This window comes from Tenrec ecaudatus, chromosome 13, assembly GCF_050624435.1.
Source record: "Tenrec ecaudatus isolate mTenEca1 chromosome 13, mTenEca1.hap1, whole genome shotgun sequence".
In the NCBI taxonomy this organism is placed as follows: Eukaryota; Metazoa; Chordata; class Mammalia; order Afrosoricida; family Tenrecidae; genus Tenrec; species Tenrec ecaudatus.
In genome coordinates, this window is record NC_134542.1 from 87,096,012 (window position 1) to 87,118,329 (window position 22,318).

The following is a 22,318-nucleotide window of genomic DNA, read 5'->3' on the forward strand; positions in this document are numbered from 1 at the left end:
ATTTGCATGTCTATCTTTGCATCTACTTATAGATTATTTTTATTTTAAGATAGTATATATAATGATTTTTGACAGGTTTGAGTCCTACCATTTTTCTATTTCTTTCTAAATGGGAACTATTTGAGTTTTTCTTCTCTGATAGGCTTCTGGTTTCCACGTATTTTGTCTTTCATAGTTTCTCTTGCACAAAAAGTATACCGTTTAGGGTTTTATTACAATTATTGGATGCCCGATGGCTGAGTGCAAACACTTGACTGTAAATTGAAAGTTTGATGTTTTATTTTTATTTTAAATCATTTTATTGGGGGCTCCGTGAAAGTTTCGTGTTTTAAACGCACTAGCCACTCTGCAGGAACCAGAAGTGGCGCTCCGCTTCCATCAAGATTATGGCCTTGGAAGCCCTGTGATGGCACACCTTTGTCCTGTAAGGTCCCATACGTGAGAATCAACTCAGCAGCAAAAGAATTCACAGGGATGCCAATGTTTACATTGAATTTATACATTAATTGAAGAATAATTTATACAGGCATCATATTGAATCATGTAAATCTGAAATATACTTTATATCTCTCTGTTTTATATTCTATCTTTGGTATACCTTGCAGCACAGGTTTTGAAAATATGTACCATAAATATTTTTGTTAAATTTATGCCTAAGTTAAAAAATTTTTTTTGCTATCGTGAGTAGACTCCTGCCATATGGAGATGTTTTTAAAAAATTATTTTGAAAAGTAAACCACATTCAAACTCTGCTCTATGTCAAAATCCAGGAACAATCACTTTAGGCTTAAAAAAACTATATCAGAATATGATGGTTCAAAATTAATTATTTTAAGAATATCCTGATCATAAACATATGCAATGTTATGTTACATAGGTTTAGCTTGAAACAAGTAGTCAAGACAAAATTAAAGACAAAAATAAAAAACTTTCTCAGATAACTCCCCAGAACACCCAAGAGCATGGGGCCCATTGCAATACTATACATTCTTTCAGAGCCAAGACAAGAGATATTATTCCAGCCATAACTGTTACTATGTTTATGAGGTGTATGCAGGAATTATAATTTAGAAATTCCATTTTGAGCAGCTCTTCAAGTCCTGTATTAAACACCTATGCACTGGCTATTTGATGGCATGTGCAGAGTGGTTGCATTTAAGATATATTTTACATTATGAGAGAAATCTGAAATAAAAAATAATATCAAATTAAAGGTCCAGCTTGATGCCTTCCTGTGTTATGGATCATTAAACTGCAGGTGGAAATTACAGAAGAAAATGTTGAGCAATAAAGCCATCCCTTGTATAGGATCCCCCAGTAGGACATTGATATTATCCGTTGAACTCAGCATTTCACTCGGGCACCTCCACGTCGGCTATCATTGCCACCTCACAGGTATGAAGGTCTCTCCTAGGGAGAAGCTTTTCTCCTGCATCAGTCATTTTCACCATCAATACCTTGATTGATATTTTATCAATCAAGCCCTTTATAACCAAGAAGCCAATGGTCAAATTACAGAGAAATTAAAGGTAACTCCTTATCAGGAAAATTTGGGGGAGCCCCAAATTACAAATTTCACATTTTTAAGTAAAGGGCAAGGTGCCAAATGTAAAGATCAAGTATTAGCTCTTCCTCAGAAACAATATTTGACTTCATATTGCCCATCTATAAAACAGATAAAGCAGACCCACTACAATCTGGAAGCAACAGGGGATCAGCTTTGCCTATGTGTTTATTCGTAGAACCACGGCATCATATAATTTATCCTCAATAAGTTTATCCCCAGACATAATTGACGGTGTCAAATTAAAAAGTTCTGGGAACATTGCATTTACATGACACTTTAAAGTTGTTTGAAAGGGAGGAGAACTCATTTATTTCACAGCGTGATCCTTCATGCATAGAGATGCTGATGAGAAGATACCATGGACCAAAGGGAGACAGAAAGATAACAACTTGGAATATTCATAAATCCAATGAGCAGGCCCCTGTTAACTGACTCAACATTCACAAAGATGCTATGTTTAGACCAAAATTACCATTAATTTTTTGGTAAAGTCTTGTCCTATTCTAGATGAATAGGATACATAATATTTTGCTTAGGTTGGATTTGATTATTTATTATCCACCAGCTTTCCATATGTAAGAATAAAATATCAATCAAGGTATATACAATATTGGCAGTTCAAGATTAAGAGAGACAAAAGATATGATGCAGAAATGGAAATGTATTTGTCAAAAATGGGACAGGCTATATGATGTAGAAATAAATACATTGGATGCATAGAGCAAATATTTATTTATTGTCCATATCCCAGATAAATATGTATTAGAATAATCTGGTTGGTAACTGTCATACATTGTGACTCAAAGTTCTTCCACTTTGTGACACTGGTATTTTAAAATATAGGGATTTGTAGTCCTAATAGAAGGAGCAAAGAAGAATCAAGAACATCAGCTGTTAATTGTGTCAGACTAGAAGTCACATAAGTCATTTCTGCTCCTTTTTCTGCTCCCCAAAATGCAGTCTCATGGCAGGGAGACTGAGAATGTAGTTTTTCTGATGCCTGGAAGAGGGGGGTTGGGAGATGGGAGTCTGGAAGCACTCACCCCACCACCAGATGCATGAGCAGACAGACAAGGTCCTATCAGATCTTGAACAAGTAGACTACCTAAGAAAGAGGAAAGAGAAAGGGAAAAAAGACAATGATAGTGGGGGAGCAGGCCACTAATCCACCCAAGAGAAGGGTATTGTTTTTATCTCCACAGGAGAGGGAGAGAGAGACTAGGCTTAGAAGCTATGCACCAGGACGTGAATACCACATACTGGCATGTACCAGGGAAGCAGCAGAGAGGTCTGCGGGGCTGGTCCCAATCCTAACTATGTGGACACTACTCTCCCCCTCAGAAGAATTCACTTCAGAGGACAGCACTGGGGCTACAGCATGGGGGAGAGGGGCGTGTAGGATTAGAGCACACGGGAGAAACACAAAGGGATGGAGAGAGAGGAGAGGACATCCTGGCCCACCTAGCCCCAGGGACGATGTTCTTGCTCTGAGAAGACAACGCACGGGGAGGACTGTAGAGCTGGCCCCAGCACGGGACACAGAGTCCCTCACTGAACCATGGCGCTGTGGGCGACAGCACTGGAGACACAGTGCAGGAATAGTCCACAGTCTGTCCCCATCATGCTGAGGCAAGGTACTGAGGTCATGCAGCAGAGCGGCAGGGGAAGCAGGGTGATCAAACTCCCGGGGAATACCAAAAATAGACTCGGGAGAGAGAGTATGGCACCCCATCAGACTCGACTGGAAAACACTCCTGAAGGCCAACAAGCAGACCTTGAACTCTTTATAGGCTTTTCCATTTTTGTCAGTGGCTTTCTTTTTGTTATTGTTATTTTGTTTTTGCTGTTGTTGTTGGTTTGTTGGTTTTGACTTCCCTTGTTGTTTTATTTGGCTTTGCCTGGTTTTTGTGCTTATTGATGCATCTGCATGTCTGTCTAGATAAGAGGGGTGGGATAAATAATTCGGACATGAAAAGAACGAGACCGATGGTTCTGGAGGGATACGGGAGAAGGGAAGGTCAGAGAAAGGAAGGGGGTTGGGGAACCCACCCAGGGACAAGGGAATAACAAGTGAACTAAAATCAATAGAAGGAAGGTCATAGGACGCCTAGTGATGCTCAATCGAGGGTGATGTAGCAGTGAGGAATTACTAAACCTGAATGAAGACCGAACATGATGGGGCAAGAGGGAAGTAAAAAGGAAATAGAGGAAAGAACCAGGTGGCAAGGACACCTATAGGGGACTAAATACAGGCATGTACATATGCAAATATATATCTATAATGAGAGGGTAATAGAACTATGTACTCATATCTGTATGTTAAGAATTAAGGTTGCAGATGGACATTGGGCCTCAAATCAAGTACTCCCTCAACACAGGAACACTTTGTTCTAAGAATCTGGCAGTCTGTGATGTTCACCTTCCCGACATGATCACTGAAAACAAAATGGGTGCATAAACAAGCGTGGCAAAGAAAGCTGATGTGCCCTGCTAATAAAAGATATAGTGTCTGATGTCTTAGAAGCTTGAAATACACAAGTGGTCATCTAGCTCAGAAGCAACAAAGCCCACATGGAAGAAACACACCAGCCAGAATTAACATGAGGTGTCGATGGGATCAGGTATCAGGCATCTAAGACCCAGAATAAAACCATATCCAAGGTGTATGGGGTTGGTGGGTGGGGAAATGGAGTAGACACACAATGCTTATCTGTAGACAATTGTACATCTCCTCACAGAGGGGTTACAGGGAAGAGATGAGCCAGTCAGGGCGTAGTATAACACAAATGAAACACATGACTTTCTTCTAGTTCTTTGGTGCTTCCTTCCCTCCTACTATCATGACCTGAATTCTACCTTACAAATCGGATTAGACCAGAGCATGCACACTGCTACAGATAAGAACCTGCAACACAGGGAATCCAGGATAGATAAACCCCTCAGGGTCAACAAGGAGAGTAGAGATACCAGGAGGATTAGGGGAGGATGGAGGGGGGTGGGGAATCGATCACAAGGATCAAACTAGAACCCCCTTCCAGGGGAATGAATAATGGAAAAGTGGGTGAGGGGTTACCGAGGATGATGTAAGATGTGGAAAAAAATAATCTATAACTTATCAAGGGTTCATGAGAGAAGGTAGGCAGAGAAGGATGGGGAAGAAATGGGGAGCTTATATCAGGGGCTCAAGTGGGAAGAGAATGCTTTGAAAATGATGATGGCAGCGTATGTGCAAATGTGCTTGACACATTGGAGGAATGTATGGATAGTGATGAGATGTAAGATCCCCGAATAAATGTATTTTATTAAATGGGATTAATAAAACATTTACCTTTTCACTGTTTTTATACCTAAGTCAATTAACTGCATCATATTTTTGCACCCAATTTAGTATATGGTAGTCATTTCTACTGCCATCTAAGTAGCTTGAGGTGTTTACAATTGACCCTTAAGACTACTAAAGATTTCTATCTCAGTGCTAGAAAACAATACAATTCTAGTTTAAAATAACCCTTTTGTGGTATGAGTTTATACACTTTCTTTTTTTTAATCATTTTATTGGGGGCTCATAGAATTCTTATCACAATCCATACATACAGCCATAGGGTCAAGCACATTTGTTGCCATCATCAATCTCAAAATATTGGTTTTTTTTCTTGAGCCCTTGATATCAGCTCCTCATTTTCCTCCTTCATCCCAGCTCCCCCCCAATTACTCCCTCTTTCGTAAACCCTTGATAATTTATATATTATTATTATTTTGTCATATCTTACACTGTCTGACTTCTCCCTTCACCCACTTTTCTGTTGTCCCTCCCCAGGGAGGAGGTTATATGTAGATCCTTGTAATAGGTTCCCCCTTTGTACCCAACCTTCCCTCCACCCTCCCGATATTGCCACTCTCATCACTGGCCCTAAGGATCATCTGTCCTTGATTCCCTATGTTTCCAGTTCCTATCTGTAGCAGTGTAAATCCTCTGGTCTAGCCAGATTTGTAAGGTAGAATTGGGATCATGATAGTGGGAGTGTAAGGAGCATTTAAGAACTAGAAGAAAGTTGTGTGTTTCATCGTTGCTACCCTGCACCCTGATTGACTCATCTCTTCCCCACGACCCTTCAGTAAGCTGGTGTCCGGTTGCCTACAGATGGGCTTTGGGTCTCCACCCTGTACTCACCCTCATTTACAATGATATAATTTTTTGTTCTTTGATGCCTGATCCCTTTGACACCTCGTGGTCACACAGCTTGGTGTGCTTCTTCCATGTGGGCTTTGTTGCTTCTGAGCTAGATGGCCACTTGTTTATTTTCAGACCTTTAAGACCCCAGATGCTATATCTTTTGATAGCCAGCCTCCATCAGCTTTCTTCAGCACATTTGCTTATGCACTCAAGTGTCTTCAGTGATCGTTTCGGGAAGGTGTGTATCATGGAATGCCAATTTATTAGAACAGAGTGTTCTTGCATTGAGTAAGTACTTGAGTGGACGTCCAATGTCCATCTGCTGCCTTAATACTAAGCCTATAAATATATGCATGTAGATCTATTTCCCCACCATCCTATATAAATATCTTTACATATGTACATGGCTGATATTTAGACCTCTATAAATACCCTTTATCTCCTAGTTCTTTCCTCTATTTCCTTTTACTTTCCTCTTGTCCCACTACCATGCTCAGCCTTCATTTGGATTTCAGTAATTTATTTTGGTTACATTGCCCCTGCTAAATTCCTACCAGGCTTCTCACACCCTCCTTGCCACTAATTTTGAATCACTTATTGTTCCCTTGTCCCTGGGTTGGTCAACACCATCTCCTTATCCCTGCATCCCCCTCTCCCATGTCCCTCGTAACCATTGGTCCCTTTGTTTTCTCCTCCAGACTGTTCTTTCAGCCTATCTTATCTAGATAGATCTGCAGAGATAATAATATGCACCAAAAAACAAGGCACAGCAAGACAAAGTGACAAAAGAGAACACAACGATGAAAACAAAAAAGGAAACCAATGACCCGTAAATGAATAAATTAATTTTTTTAAAGAAAAAATTTTAAAAAGAAAGAAAAACCTGTGAATAGATCAAGGTCTGGTTTTTGACCTCTAGGCATGTCCTCCAGGCAAGTCCAATGGGGTGCCATGCTCTGGCCCCAGAGCCTACCCTTTCTACTCCCTCGGGACCTCTCTGCTCTGCTGCATGCCTTTAGTGTTTTTCCTCCTCGGTGTTCCAGGGTCAGTCTGGGCCAATCCCGACACTGAGTCTCCAGTGTTTGTCCCCCGTAGGGCCATGGGACAGCGAGGGATGTCGGGTCTCATAGTGGGATCAGCCATATGGTCCACTCTGTGCATTGGCTGTTCGGAGGGCGGATATTGTCCTCCAGGCCTGGTGGGCCAGTATGTGCTCCACTCTTTTTTCCTCCCCATTCGTTTGTTCCCGTGTGCTCTGACCAGACATGTCCCTCTCCCCTAGCTGCAGCTTCTGTGCCATCCTCTAAAGTAAATTCTTCTGGTGGGAGGGGCAGTTGTCCAAGTAGCTGGTATGGGGTCCAAGCCCTCACCCCTCCACTGGCTCCCCTCTCCATGCCGGCTCACTGCATTCGCATCCTGGAACACTGGATTTAGGTCTGGTCTCTCCCTGTAGAGACACAAACAATACCCTCCCCTTGGCTGGGTCGGAGTTTATGCGCTTTCAATCTTACTCCATTGAAATGAGAGGTTTCATATATCAGCATCCATTTTTCATTAATCACAGATCTACATGCCCTATTTTTTAGTGTAGAAAAATGTGTTTAACCTGATTGTTAATCTTTTGAATTCTGGGACTCATTTTGTTTCCCCTTGTCTGTTTCTTTTCTTTATATTTTCTTTTAGGGCTTATTAGAGTGAGAGAATTAAAGGAAACATTCTGCTTAACACATGTCTATTTATTTCTGAAGGTCTACTGTTTTCATAAACATCACAATTCTTATCTTCAAAGGCAATAGAACCCAACTAACAGCATTTTCATTCTTCCCCTGTTTAACTTTGCCTCTCATCATTAAAGAACTCGATTTAGGACAGGTAAATGGATACACCTTTCACAATGAGTACTGCCTGATCGAGATGCAGAAAAGACCGCATTGCAACTGTGATCCGTCTTCTAACTCCCTAATTTGAAGTAACTAAATAGGAGTTTTAAGAGGAAAAAATGAGTGCATGGAAGCTGTAACACTGCTTTTTTTTTTTTCATTATGCCTTTAAGATTGGATTCACACTACAAAGATCTGTCAACACAATCATTCCAGTGGAGGAGAGACAGCAGCTGCTACCTAACTAGGAACTGATATTATTCCTGGTGTGCCATCCGGCAGGACTTGGATGAACTCAAGATGGATGCTGCCTCTCCAGGGCTATGTTACAAAGCACTTCTGGTAGGGCCAGAAGTATTTCAAAGAAGCATCTAGCACTGCTAAGGAGTTATTTAAAGATGAAGTATGAAGCATTTTGGCTGATTCTAAATTATCCTTGTTGCATTTTGTAATGGTTTTTTTCTGAAGGCAAAGCAGCTTTCCTTCTGTTAGAGCTCCAGATACTATCCCTGCATGTATATCAACCTCGGTCAAGACAAAGCTATTAAGCTAGGAAAATGAAATCTACCCCATAGAAGCAATGCTTTTTAAACACCGGTTTCTATTGTATCACCGTAACTCAAAGGTAATTCTGACTCAAGCATATTCAACTTCCACAACGCATCCTAGACAATCTTCCAGTACATCATCTTGCACCTTAATTTTGCCTTTTAGAAGATGACTGTGCTGGATTTCTTAGCTGTCTCTGGGAGTTATTCCTAGTTGTCATAACTGATCTCAAAACTTCTAGGGGACATGGTATGAAAGTCTCTCAAAACCAAATGAGTGTGAGGTGACCACTCCACTGAACTTGAGGACTACACTCCTTTCTGATGTTTGGATCACCTCCTTCTACTCATTTGAACAAAAAGAGAGAGACAGAAAGAAGATAATAGAAGAAACTTTCAACTTTGCTCTATAATAGCAACAAAGGAAACATTTTGAGAATTAGTTACATTCTGAACAAATCTCAGCAAATTTTCTCAGAATGCTGTTGTGCATGAAAGGCTTGAAGCCAGTTCTTACATTTGAACTGGCCTTGAAATTTTCCTAAAAAGAAGACTGAATGAGGAATAGATCTGGTAGCCCAGATTAATAAGCCAAAGTGGAGCACAAAAGGATAAGTACAACATGAATCCTCTGAGGTAAGCTTAAAAATGCAAAAGAGGCATAGGGGAAAAGCTACTATATACATACATTCCTGGGGTGAGGCCAAGTACGATGGCAGGGGCCAGACCCAATCCAGGGATACATATGGCAGGTAATTGAAAAGGAGGGGGAAAGGAGGAAAGAAGGAAGGGAAAAAAAAGGCAGGGGTAGTGGTGAACAGGGCACTATCCCACCCAAGGGGAGGGTGTTATTTATATTTCCACAGGAGAGGGAGAGAGGGACCAGACGTCAACCCAGTGTGCCAAGACATGAATGCAAGCAGGGAACCAATAGAGAAGCCTGTTGGGCCAGCCCCAACCCCAACTACATGGACACCCAACCCCCTCCCCCAGAAGAATTCACTTCAGAGGACAGCACTGAAGCTTCAGCTCAGGGAAAAGAGAAGTTCTGATCAGAGCATACAGGATAAAACTAAGAGGAAAGGAGAGAGAGTGGAATATATCCTGGCCCACCAAGCCCCGAAGACAATATTCCTGCTCAGAGCAGCCAATGCACAGAGAGGACCATAGGGTTGGCCCCACCATGAGACAAGACATCCCTCACTGACCCATAGGACTATGAGGGACAACACTAGAGGCACACTGCAGGAATTGTGCCTGATCTGACGCCACCACACCAGATGAAATATTAAGGGCATGCAACAGAGCAGCAAGGGGAGAAAAGCAATGAAGTCCCAGGGAATGCCAGAAATAGACTTTGGGGCCAGGGCGTGGCACCCTATCAGAATGGACTGGAAAAACACTTCTAAATGTCAACAAGCAGACGTGGAACTATTTATATGTTTATTTTTGTGTCATTGGATTTTTTTGTTGTTATTTTGGGGAGTTTTTTGTTTTCCTTTGTTTTTTTGGTTTTGCTCTGCCTTGTTTATGTGCTTATTTTGTCTCTGCATGTCTATCTAGATAAGATAGCCAAGATAAACAATCTGGAGGAGAAAAGAACGGGACTGACAGCTGTGGAAGGACACAGGAGATGGGGAGGCAGGGGAAAGGAAGTGGGTGTTAACAAACCCAGGGACAAGGAAACAACAAGCGATCTAAAATCAATGCGAGGAGGGCATAGGATGACTGATAGGGCCTGACAATGGCAATGTAACCTAGAGGAATTATTGAAACCCTAATGAAGGCCGAAAATGATAGAGGGACAAGAAGAAAGTAAAAGGAAATATGTATGCATAAGCAAATGTGGTGAAGAAAGGTAATGGTGCCCGGCTACTAAAAGATATAACATCTAGGGTCTTAAAGGCTTGAAGATAAACAAGCATCTATCTTGCTTAGAAACAACAAAGTCCATATTGAATAAGCACACCAGCCTGTGTGATCACGAGGTGTCAATGGGATCAGGTATCAGGCATGAAAGAGACAGAACAACAACAAAAAAAATCATACCGATGTGAATGAGGGAGAGGGCAGAGGGGAGACTCAAAGCCCATCTGTAGACAATTGAACATCCCCTGAAAGAAGGGTCACAAGGAAGAGATGAGCCAGTCAGGGTGCAGTGTAGCACTGATGAAACGCAACTTTCCTCTAGTTCTTTAATGCCGCCTCCTTACCCCTCCACTATCATGACTCCAATTCCACCTTACAAATCCAGCTACACCAGAGAAATGTACATGGGTTTTAGAGTCTATGCCTTGTGACAGAGGAGAGAAACAGGACCTCCAGAAAGATAATCTTTGAACCACTGATCTGATTTTCCTTAACATCAATTGGCATAATTGATCCACAAAGTTGAGTGAGCTAGATTTTTTTAGTGCTTCAGTGCCTCCATCTACAACAAAGTATCCCAAATGCTGCGAACTATTAGATAATTGTATCACTTTCTTCTATTGTTGCTGTTAGGTGCTTTTGAGTCAATTCTGACTCATAGTGATTCTATATCAACAGAACAAAACACTGCTTCACCTTTACATTAGTCCTTGTGTTTGAGCCCATTGTTGCAACCATGGTGTCAGTTCATCTTGTCACAGGTCTGCTGCGCTTCCATTGACTCTCTAGTTTACCAAGCAAAATGTCTTTTCCAGGGACTGATCCTTCCTGATAACATGTCTAAATACACGAGACTATATCTCACCATCCACATTTTTAAGGAGCATTCTGGCGGTACTTCTTCCAAGACAGATTTGTTTATTATTCTAGCAGTCCATCATATACTTAATATTTTTTTTGGCAACAGCATAATTTAAAGGCATCGATCTTTCTTTGTCTTCCTTAATTATTTTCTAGTTTTCCCATGCATATGAGGAGATTGAAATATTATGATTTGGATCAAGTGTATCTTGTTCCTCAAAATGATATCTTTACTTTTGCACACTTCTAAGAGGTCCTTTACAGAAGTCTTATTTAAGGCAATACATCATTTGAGTTCTTGATGGTTCCCTTGCTGTTGGTTTTCTGTCTAAGTGAAACAAAATGCTTCACCCTTTTCCCCCTGTAGTATGATATTGCTTATTAGTCCATGGTGAGAATCTTTGTTTGCTTTGTGTTGAGCTGTGGTCTTTGGTCCCCATCCTGAAGCAATAATTGCTTCACATCTCCTTCACTGTTAGCAATCAAAGTTGCCAAGTTGTGTCACCCATCATAGGTTGTTAACAAGTCTTCTTCCATTCCTGATGCCATTCTCCTCTTCATATAGCCCATCTGCTCAGATTATTTACCGAGCTTAGATATTAAATAAATATGGGAAAGGAAATAACCTTAACACACACCACTCCTGATTTAAACCAAGCAGTATCTCCGTGTTTAATTTGAACAATTGCTTCTAGATCTATGCACAGGTTCTTCAGGAGCACAATCAAGTATTCTGAAATCCAAATTTGTACATAATTTTTATGCAATATTGTACATAATTTTTATGGTTCACACAGTCAAATGATTTTCATAGTCCATAAGACACAGGTCAACATTCTTGTATTATCTGCTTTCTGCTAGGATCCCACTGGCATCAGCAATGGCATTCTTCATTCCTTGTCTTCTTCAGGACCCAGCTTGGATTTCTGGCTGTTTTCTGATGGAGTATTGCTGCAACCAATTTGTAATAGCTTCAACGTTTAGTTAGTTCGGTGTTATATCAGTGATTTTACTGTGTAATCTCTGCACTCCATTGGATCATCTTTCTTTGGAATGGGTACAAATATGGATCAATTCCAATTGATGGCCGGATAACTGTATTCTACATTTATTGATAATTACAGCTTTGCTTATTTGTTGAAACATCTGAATTTATATTCCACCAATTCCTGGAGTCTTGCTTTTTTTTTTTAAACCAATGTCTTCAGCATAGCTTAAAGATCTTTCTTCAGTATCATCAGCTCTCAATCATTTACTCCATCTGAAATTGGCTGAATGTCAACCAATTGCTTTTGGTATGGTAACTTCATGTATTTCTTCCATCTTCTTTTGACAGTTCCTACATTGTTCAATACTTTACCCATAGACCCTTTCAATACTCCATCTGAAGGTTTGAATATTTTTCCTTAGTTCTTTCATTTTGAAAATTGACATTCATTTCTGTCATAGATATAAGAAATTGTCTTCCATGATCTGGCATATCAAATACAAAAGTAGACTGCTCAAATCTCTAGAGCGATTCATTTATCTCATTCCACAGATGTGGACTCCCAAGGGATTATTGAATTGGTTCTAAGCCCTGATCATAAGAGTGAAAGCTATCATTTGCTGAGCACTTACTCTGTGCCAACTGATGGTTTAAATGGGTTACATCTCTTTAATCCTCATTTAAATTCTATGAAGTAACACTATTAATAACTACATTTTCTCATTAGGAAAACAGAGGCACAGATATTCCAAATAACTTGCCCAAATACTGCTGGTAAGTGGTTTTCAAATAGTCACACTCACTCCTGAGCTTAGCCACCTTGCTGACTCTTCTCCTGATGCTAAATTTCCTTCAACTTACTGTAGAAGGGATCTTCTTTGTTCACCAAACTCCAGTCAATGGCAGAGATAACGTTGAAGGTCCTGGAGCACCATACTGCATTCTTCTGCATGTCATTCACCAGGGCACCAACAAGCAAGCTGTGGGAAGAGGACCTCTACTAATATAAATGTGAGATTCCCCCATATTGCATCCCTTCAACGAGAATTTGCAATCTACACAAGCATCTCAAAGGCGAGGCGTAGTACTGCAGTAAGGCAGTCTGTTTGTTTAATGCGGCATGTGTCAAACTGCTTTGACAATAAACTCTTTTTGCTTGAAACCACACTTCAATTAACATTCCAGGGCGTGGGATCCGTGGAACATCAACTTGAAGAAAGCTGGTCCAGAGCCATCATGACATCTTTAAGCTATTCTACAGATGGTTTCGTGGGTGATGTGTACTCTGAGTCCTGAAGGGAAATGGGGAAAACCAGCCTCTTCCAGGTGACTTTAAGAGAACCCAAGAGCAGAATCCCTTGTAGTATAACAGCAGTTCTTAATGAGGGTGGGGGGGGGGATTTCATCCCCCAGGAAATAGTTAACAATGTCTGAACTGTTTTTTGTCACTACTGGCATCGTGTTATCCACAGGACAGCTCCCCACAATATGAAATTATCCAGTCAAAAATGCCAGTCGGGCTGCTGTTGATAAAGTCTGCCTTTGAAAAAAAGGATAAAATCTCAACTAGGAGCAGGTTTGATTCCACCCAGGCTGGTTGGAAGACATATCTGGCAATCTGCTTCCAAAGAGCCATACAGCCTTAAAAACAAAAAAACCATCAGAAGCCATTCCCTCATGGCGTGGGGTCACCATAATCTACATTGACTCAACAGTAGCTAGCAATGGCATTCACGACTTATACTCAGGCAAGCAGTCTTCTCCACTAGATGATAAATCACACGATTCTACAAGAAAATCTCTTGTCACCAACACGTACCGCTGTCACTATACCATTGGACTCTGGATATTTGTTGACTATCTCAATAAATGATATGTCTGGGTTCAGGAAGTTGAAGCACTGGGGAGTAGTGGATTTTTATGTAAAATGGCAATGCTGCGGCACTTTCAACTACAGGAAATCACTTACACAACCCTGATTGAATTGACTTGTTGAATGTAATCTTAGAGGCAAAGGAGTGGATGCTAACTTGAGAAATCCTAGTTAGTGAGCACACTTTTGTAATTGCGCCCTGTAGTCGGGAGGATACGTCCGTCTCTGTGGGTGGGTGTGGTGGCTGGCTAGGATTTGGGGTGGGCTCTTTGGTTTTGTTTTCTACTAGGAAACAGCTTTTCCTCCCTTGGTGTTTGATTTGCAGCACTGGGGTTGCTGCAAGCCAGAGTAAACAGGTAAGACTAGCCACCTGGGCTTGGAAGGAATAACTAGACTAAAACAATATAAAGAACTTGGAAAATCAATAAAATGAACAGAAACAAATTGAGCTGTGTCCTTGAAATGCCCACGAATAATGTTTTATTGTCCTGAAGATTGAACCGGAAGCCTACAAGTATATTTTTATAGCCCGAGATCATGCTAAACCAGAGGGTTTCATTAATATTATGTCCTTGAGACAGAGGCTGTACACTGGTACATATGAGGGTAGGAGGTACAGGGAATCCAGGGTGGATGATACCTTCAGGACCAAGGGTGTGAGGGACGATGCTGGGAGAGTGGAGGGTGAGTGGGTTGGAAAGGGGGAACTGATTACAAGGATCCACATGTGACCTCTTCCCTGGGAGAGGGACAGCAGAGAAGAGGGGAAGGGAGACTCCGGATAGGGCAAGATATGACAAAATAACGAGGTATAAATTACCAAGGGCATATGAGGGAGGGGGAATGGGGAGGGAGGGGGGAAAAAAGAGGACCTGATGCAAGGGGCTTAAGTGGAGAGCAAATGCCTTGAGAATGATTGGGGCAGGGAATGTATGGATGTGCTTTATACAATTGATGTATGTATATGTATGGATTGTGGTAAGAGTTGTTTGAGTCCCTAATAAAATGTAAAAGAAGGAAAGAGAAAAAAATGATTAGGGCAAAGACTGTACAGATGTACTTTATACAATTGATGTATGTATATGTATGAACTGTGAAAAGAATTGTATCAGCCCCAATAAATTGTTAAAATAAAAAAAATATTTCAAACCTAAAAAAAAAATATTATGTCCTTGATACGATTTGCTTATGGATATAAATTCCCCCAAACTCAGTGCACTTAGTCCATAAAGGATTGGGCTTCAGCTCTGAGCATTTAACTTTTTACATATTCCAAGTTTGGAGTGACTGCACTGGGAACCATCTGCCACTAAATATCTGGTTGGGTTTGGATCTAATCCATCTTTGCCAGGTGCCGGATAGTTACACACTCTGAAACCCCAATGCCAAAATTACATGTGAATCAAGGACCTAGGGTTCCAAAGTGATCTCATTCAAACATATTTTTAGAACTCAGCTTAATTTTCCTAAGACTTAAACTTTAAGGATTAGTATAATTGTATAATTAGCCATCTTTGAAATGAAATCTAATTGAATATATTTTTAAGCTCAAAGATTTCTCTCCATGGTTTGGTAACTTTATTAATTTATTATACCTGCATTTTTCATAATCAATAGATTTTTATACACACTTACATAATCATAATATAGATAAATCTTGGATTAAAATGTGTAAATATCAACAAATGTTATTTGTTTATATTTGTTGCTGGTGATTGGGTATATGAGCAACTGCATGTATTAAAAGGCAGTTAGCATCTGAGTAAGTTACTAAGGGCAACTCCATGTGTACATAAGTGGAGCTATATGCTCCATTATATTTCCAATGGTGTATTTCTTAGATTATCACAACTTTCACCTAGGTTCCGCTCAGTGGACTTGAACTTCCAACCTTTTGGTTGGCAACCAAATGCATTCACTGTGTGTACCACCTAGGGACTCCGCATCATCTATACTGCTTCACAAAGAGCTATCCATAGACTTACATACACAACACTGTAACAGATGACTATTTCGTTACTACAAAGCAATATCAAACAATATCAATATCAAGAATAAAACTATGGCTTTCACTGGTTTTGTGCCTATACTGTACTAACCAAATAACCCAACTCAAAATCATCTGCCATCAAGTTGACTCTGACTCATATCGATCCTATATAGGGTTTCCAAGGTTATAGAAAATTTAATCTTGCTCTTGCAGAGCAGCTGATGGATTTGAACCACTGATCTTTTGGCTAGTAGTTTGATGTTTATCTGATAGTGCTAAACATACAATAGGTATATATTAAATAATTCACAGAATAAAATCAAATGACATCACCCGGAAACATCACTAGTAGCGATGGCAGTAATGGCTAATGCATATTGGGCAGCTTCTGTTTGTTAGCCAGTGATTGTGCTAAGCACTTTATAAATATTGCATCATTTTTAAATAACAACATGGGTAGTCTCCGATGTACCCTTGTCTTACAAATAAAGCAACTGAGATGTAGAGAGCTTAAAAAAAAGTCCCCAAAGCTGTGGGGGCAAACAAATGTTCACAGAACACTCAAAATGCATCTTGCAGATCATTTAGTTCAAGTCCCCTGTTCTAAATATATGGACTCATGAGGTGAAGTCACTTGTGTGAGCTGCTAACTAATCCGGGACAGAGCCAAGCCTAGATTCCCATTCCTCTCTCCATCAGGGCCTACTGCACAAGGTCCCCTCTACCTCAAAGGCAAACAGACACCGGGGTTTTATGCAGGCTATTCCAAGGATTTTCCCAATGACACTTCTTTCCATAGAGCTCTCTAAAAATGGAGAAAGAAGTTATTTATAGTCCTTATTTCAAGGTGCTTTTCAAATATCTAATTATCCAGTGACCCACACAAGATGTCGAGGTGGCAAAGGACAATGGACTTGGCTGTGTGTTTTGTAAGCATTTGGGTGATAACCCAAACTCCAGTGTTTAGACAATGAGTGTTCAGGTTGAGGATGCTTGGACTTCAAGGCAAACGTCTGTGTCTGTCATTTAATGATATCCTGAAGACATGAGAATATCTATTTAAAAAACATTTAACCCATTACAGGTGGGTAGCAAAGTGTTTGATCTCTAAATAACATCAGAAACTTTGCAAGAGTTGGCTGGGGTAGATTGTTTGTAAAGTACTCATTTGGGCCTTCTAAATGATGCGGCAGAGTTGGAAACAATTATGAGTTGTGGGAGAAACTTCAACTCGAACCATTTGTAATATAACCCACGAATCTTAGAAATGTTTCCATCTACCAAATTAGACTATTTCCATCTGGCAGACACTGCTACTTGCTTTAGGAAATGAATGCAGCTAACACTGCTGTGGCTGCTGTTCAAGGTTTCAATTCAATGCGAGTCTTGTGCCCAGACCTATCTTGGTTTCATTGCTCTGAGAGAGCAGCATTGCATTTACTATATAGCCCTAGGAGAAAGATTAACTCTTCTGGGAGGGACCAGAGAGACAATAAAATGATAATCATAGAGCCTGAGATTCCAGCATCAGGTGTTAGCAGTCGAGAGCCAGAAGGTCCTGGCAAAGGCATGGATAGGAGATATAGAGAAAGGCACAAAAATAATAAAATGTTTCCACTTTTGGTTGCTGTTCTTGTTGTTCGTTTTAGTTATTTTGCAAAGATAGGAGACAGAGAGAAAAACAGCATTAGAGAAATACACACTTGATCTGCTTGAGGTATCATCTATTGTGGAGTGAAGATAACAGAACAGAGGGCAGAGAAAATCCACCAAAATCACCCTAAAGCACAGAAACATGAGTGAAGGGAGACAGCGGTCGGTGTAAGACATGAAAATAATAATTGTTTATAATTTAGCAAGCGGTCAAAGGGTGCAGGGAGGGGGGATGTTGAGGGAAAAAAGAGCTGATACCAAGGGCTCAAATGGAAAGTAAATGTTTAGAAAATGATGGCGGCAACACATGTACAAAGATGCTTGATACAATTGAGGTATGGGTTGTTATAAGAGCTGTCAGAGTCCCCAGTCAAAAGATCTTAAAAAATACATCATAACGCTTTAGCTCTCTAGACATTTTCCTTGTTGGATAGTATCAAAGAACTTGGATTCTTACTCAGCCATTAAAATTTCTCTTTATCAGTGTTTATGCTACATCTCCATTTACCCACTGCCTCTCCTCACGTTCACTGGCTCGCTGTTCCTCTTGGGAAAGCACACCCTTTTCTGAGCTACTACTTTGTGCAAAATGGAGTCTCTTCAAATGGTCACTCTGATTGTATCATTCCTTTCAATTGCATGTGGTCCTCAAGTATACACCATACGTCTCATTTTCTCTCATTTTTTAATGATATGAACACAACAAAGCTTTAGCGCATAACATGGTGACACTGATTTCTCGTGGACATTTCCCTTTTCATATATGAATGAGAACATAAGGTACAATAAGAAAGCTTATAGCTGTCCCTAGATCGACAGCTCTTTTATGTCTCTGTATATACTGTAATTCACTTCTCTATTTAAAAAAATTTCCAAAAAAAGTAGTTTCATTGACATAGAATTCATATATCATATTTTAATAGTTAAATCATGTGGTAGTTACATAGTCTGGTGTCAATATAAGACTTGCAAGGATTAAAAGTGAAGGAGTAGAGTGTCGTGTGTCAATCAGGTCATAGCCAATGAGGCCTCTGTGTGGGCATAGCCTTCTCCTGAGGATTCAGGGAACTCTGTTATTTCCTCCTTGGAGGTGGGAGACTCTGTAGCTCTCTCTCTGCTCACTCCCTGAGAGACGCTCTACTGACAAGACACATGGCCTACACTGATGGACCCCGTGGCCTGGGAACTGGAGGAACCACGTGGAGACCATTGCCAGCACTGAGATGCTTCAACCGCCACTGGATTCATAAGACTTTGCACCCATTGGCCTGTGATCTTCCTGCACCATTGCTGTGTTTCATGAGTCTGAAGAGGACTTTATATATTGGTGTTGGACATATACAGAAAATCATATGAAGCACCAGCAGGAAGCAAACAATATATCAATAACCAATGACAATAACAAAACAGAGGAAGACCTCAGTCAAAAAGAAGAGAGAAAATATTAAAAACTGAAACAACTTTAAAATGGGTCAAAAGGGAGATCAAAAGATAAGGTGTTACAGTTTAAGTGAACATCCTATAACTGACTTTATAATGCTCTCTGTGTGACAGCACGACCATTCATACCCCTGAACGGGGGTTAGAGGAGATTCACTGGAAGCTTAGTCCATATGGGAACCCTGCAAATGAGTGGTGGGCTTCCAATGTCATACATAGCCTTCTGCAAATGGGGTGTATGCAATTTAAGCTCAAAAACCCATTCCTCCTTTGAGCTTGGATTTTATTATTTACAATCTTTGGATGGCACAGGCTGGTGTGCTTCTTCCATGTGGGTCTAAATGGTACCTCATTTATATGGCTGCTTGTTTGAAGACAAGCCCTGAAGACCCCAGATGCTATTATTTTGGATAGCCAGGCACCATCTAATTTCTTCACTACACTTCGTTATAGCACCCATATCTTTAATGGTCTCTTTGCAAGAGCGTGTATAAAGCTGTGCCATGTCAGAAAAACGAATTGTTCTGAGATTGGCACTAGAATTCAGTTAGTAGCTCAAAATCTATTCACGTATCTATGGTTTATATAAGTCTCCAGTTCACTTTACAGACATCATTATCATTTTATGTTAGAGAACAATATAAATCATCGCCCTGGGCATAAGTGATTCAATAGTTAGTGTCATTAATTTAGCTAGTTCAACCAATTTCTCAAATGTCCTGAGATACATTCTTCTAGGAAGTGTGTTGTTGTTTGTTGCTGTGTGCCATAAAGTCTATTCCAACTCACTGTGACTCGATGACAGAGAAAATGACCCCAGAGGCTTTCCTTGACTGTAATCTTTACAGTAAAGAGCGCTGCTAGAGCAGTGGTTTAAATGCTTGGCCACAAAATGAAAGATTATAAAACTAATAACCTTAAGTCATCCTATCATAATAAATAGGCTGAGTGTTGATTTCAAAGTTAGAATAACAAAATCTCTTTGAAGAAGTGGGCAGTGGGGTTGCCACATCAACAAGTGCGGCATCTCTCTGCTCACTTCACCCCTCTGCTATTCTTAAGGCATGGTGGGAAATAGAGAGCAGCTGATTTAAGTGGAAGAGAATAAACAGGTCAAAAGCTTTCCCAACCATGATTATATCACTCCCATTTGTCAGAAACCACCAAAAATAACAACAATCACGATGCTAAGTATCAAGCGTCTGTCCTGGGCCCTGTGATGTATACACTGAGCTCACGTCTATCGCGCAGCTAAGCAACTGTCCTCTTAGTTCCCAAATCGAGGCACACCAAGAATTGCCATCATTGTGCGTTGAGTATCTCCAGGTCTCCTTCAGTACACCTCTCACACACAGATATGCAGGGTGTCTTGCCTTTCTTTTAAAAAGATTCCCCTTTTTTTGCTTCGTCTTTTGCCTAATATGCCCTTGCTTTTGTTGTTCTCTGAGCCTGAAATATCTTTCTCAGCCATCCATCTGTTCATAGCCTATTTATTCCTCAAGGGCATGTTCAAATGCCACATCTATGAAACCTCCCCCAATCCTTTCCCTCTTCTTCCACCCCAGCATAGACCATCTCTTTTTGGTGTGTGGTCTTCCTGAGTCAGTTCTTTCTCCCATAGATATTTTATGATGCTCTATTTGGCATCCCTCTTGACTATAACTTATTCAAGTTATATATCTCATCTTCTGAAACTTAGCATTAAAAAAGACACCCTATCACCATGCTGTGCACACAGTAGGTGTTCCAAAACACCTGACATGCATGGAAAAGCTGATCATGAAGATATTCTTAAATTCTAATTTATACTTTAGGGGCTAGCACAATGCGCCATGTGCATAGCTCTAGAATAATCTGAAGACACTACTATTTCATATCATAAAGTTCCCAAAATAGTGCCTTAACCTTCAGAAACTTCACGTTGACTGCTATCAAAACGTAAAATAACATGAAGACAGTCTGCCTTCTGTTTAATTTACATCTGTGACTTCAGTTAAAGGATGAAGTACTGGGAAAAAAGCATTTTGAATTCTAAATAAATCCGTCAAAAGAGGACAGACAAGAGATTTTCATATCCTCAACTATTTCCAGGAAAAGTGACAAATTGGATATGAAAGGAGAGGCTTGAAGAAACTCTAAGCACATACCTCATTTCATCTGTGCCACTGTTCATGTTAAAGAGCTTCGGGCTATCACGGTAAAATCACGTACCTATTAATCAAGGTCTGAAGCAGAACTACTTACCAGTTGTCAAGAGAATGGTAATGCTACATGAGTATGTGCTTGTGGTAAGGAGGATCATAGTGGAGGAGGAAAAAAAATATATATATATATATACACACACACACAAATACAAAATACAATATAGATAATGTTATAAATCCAAGCTCATTTAGCAATTATTATATAACCACCAAATGTGCAAGTAGTCCAAATTCTTGCTATTAAGAATATTATAAATAAAACTGAATTTTCTATTTTTTAAAGAATACTTGATATTAAATACTTTCAGTATTTTCTTTGATCAAATTTCTTCTCATTCTTCTTTCAAGGAGCCCTAAAATTATCTATGACAAGGAAAATAAAAACCAGGGATATGGAAGGCTCCAACATGAGAAAGTTGCCCTTAGAGCTCATTTGACAACATTCCAAGGCTGTCTCTCAAAAGTATCATTTGCTCTACGTTCTCAAAGTCCTGACAGCCTCATTCACGGGGCTGTATAGACCTCAGAAAACTCAGAAGCACACCGTGGGGCCAATAATCAAGGGACTTCTCGTCTTGACATTGTCACTGACTAATGCCATGTAGTCATCGCCACCTCATAGCAACCGTACAGGAGAGAGAAAAATTGCCTCTGTGGATTTCGTTACTGGAATAAAAAGCCTTATCTCCCCCTCCCGCCCCCCCCCCAGCCCCGCCCGAGAGTGGCTGAGGGTTTTTAATTGCTGACCTGGCAGTTAGCATCCTCACTTGTCACCAACTATACCACCAGGGCTCCTCATCTTGACATTGAATTCTAATTATTCTAAATAGAGTCTAATCTTGACATTGGGTCTTACTTAGAATGTATTTCGAATGTATACACCAAACCCGGATGTTTTTGTTTGAAACCCCAGTGTCTCCATCTGAGTGACCTTCATTATTTTATGTAACTTCTTTTGACCTCCGTTTTCTCATCAGCAACAACATGACACAGCTCACCGAGTCAATGTCAGGAATAAATGTATACACATAGTCTGGCACATAGTAAGCATTGCCACCCCAACTTTTGCAAGCCCATGCATAGCAGAATGAGAGACAGTGGCCCCATGAGTGGTTGCCAGTCAGACCGCTAGAATTGAAAGGGTTCTCCTTAGCTGATTCACTGGAGTATATCAAGTCTTTCTTCCTAGTCTGTCTTATTCTGAATGCTCTGCTGAGACTTGTTCCACTTCATAGCCACTTGCACACTCTCCTGAGATAAGCATATTCACT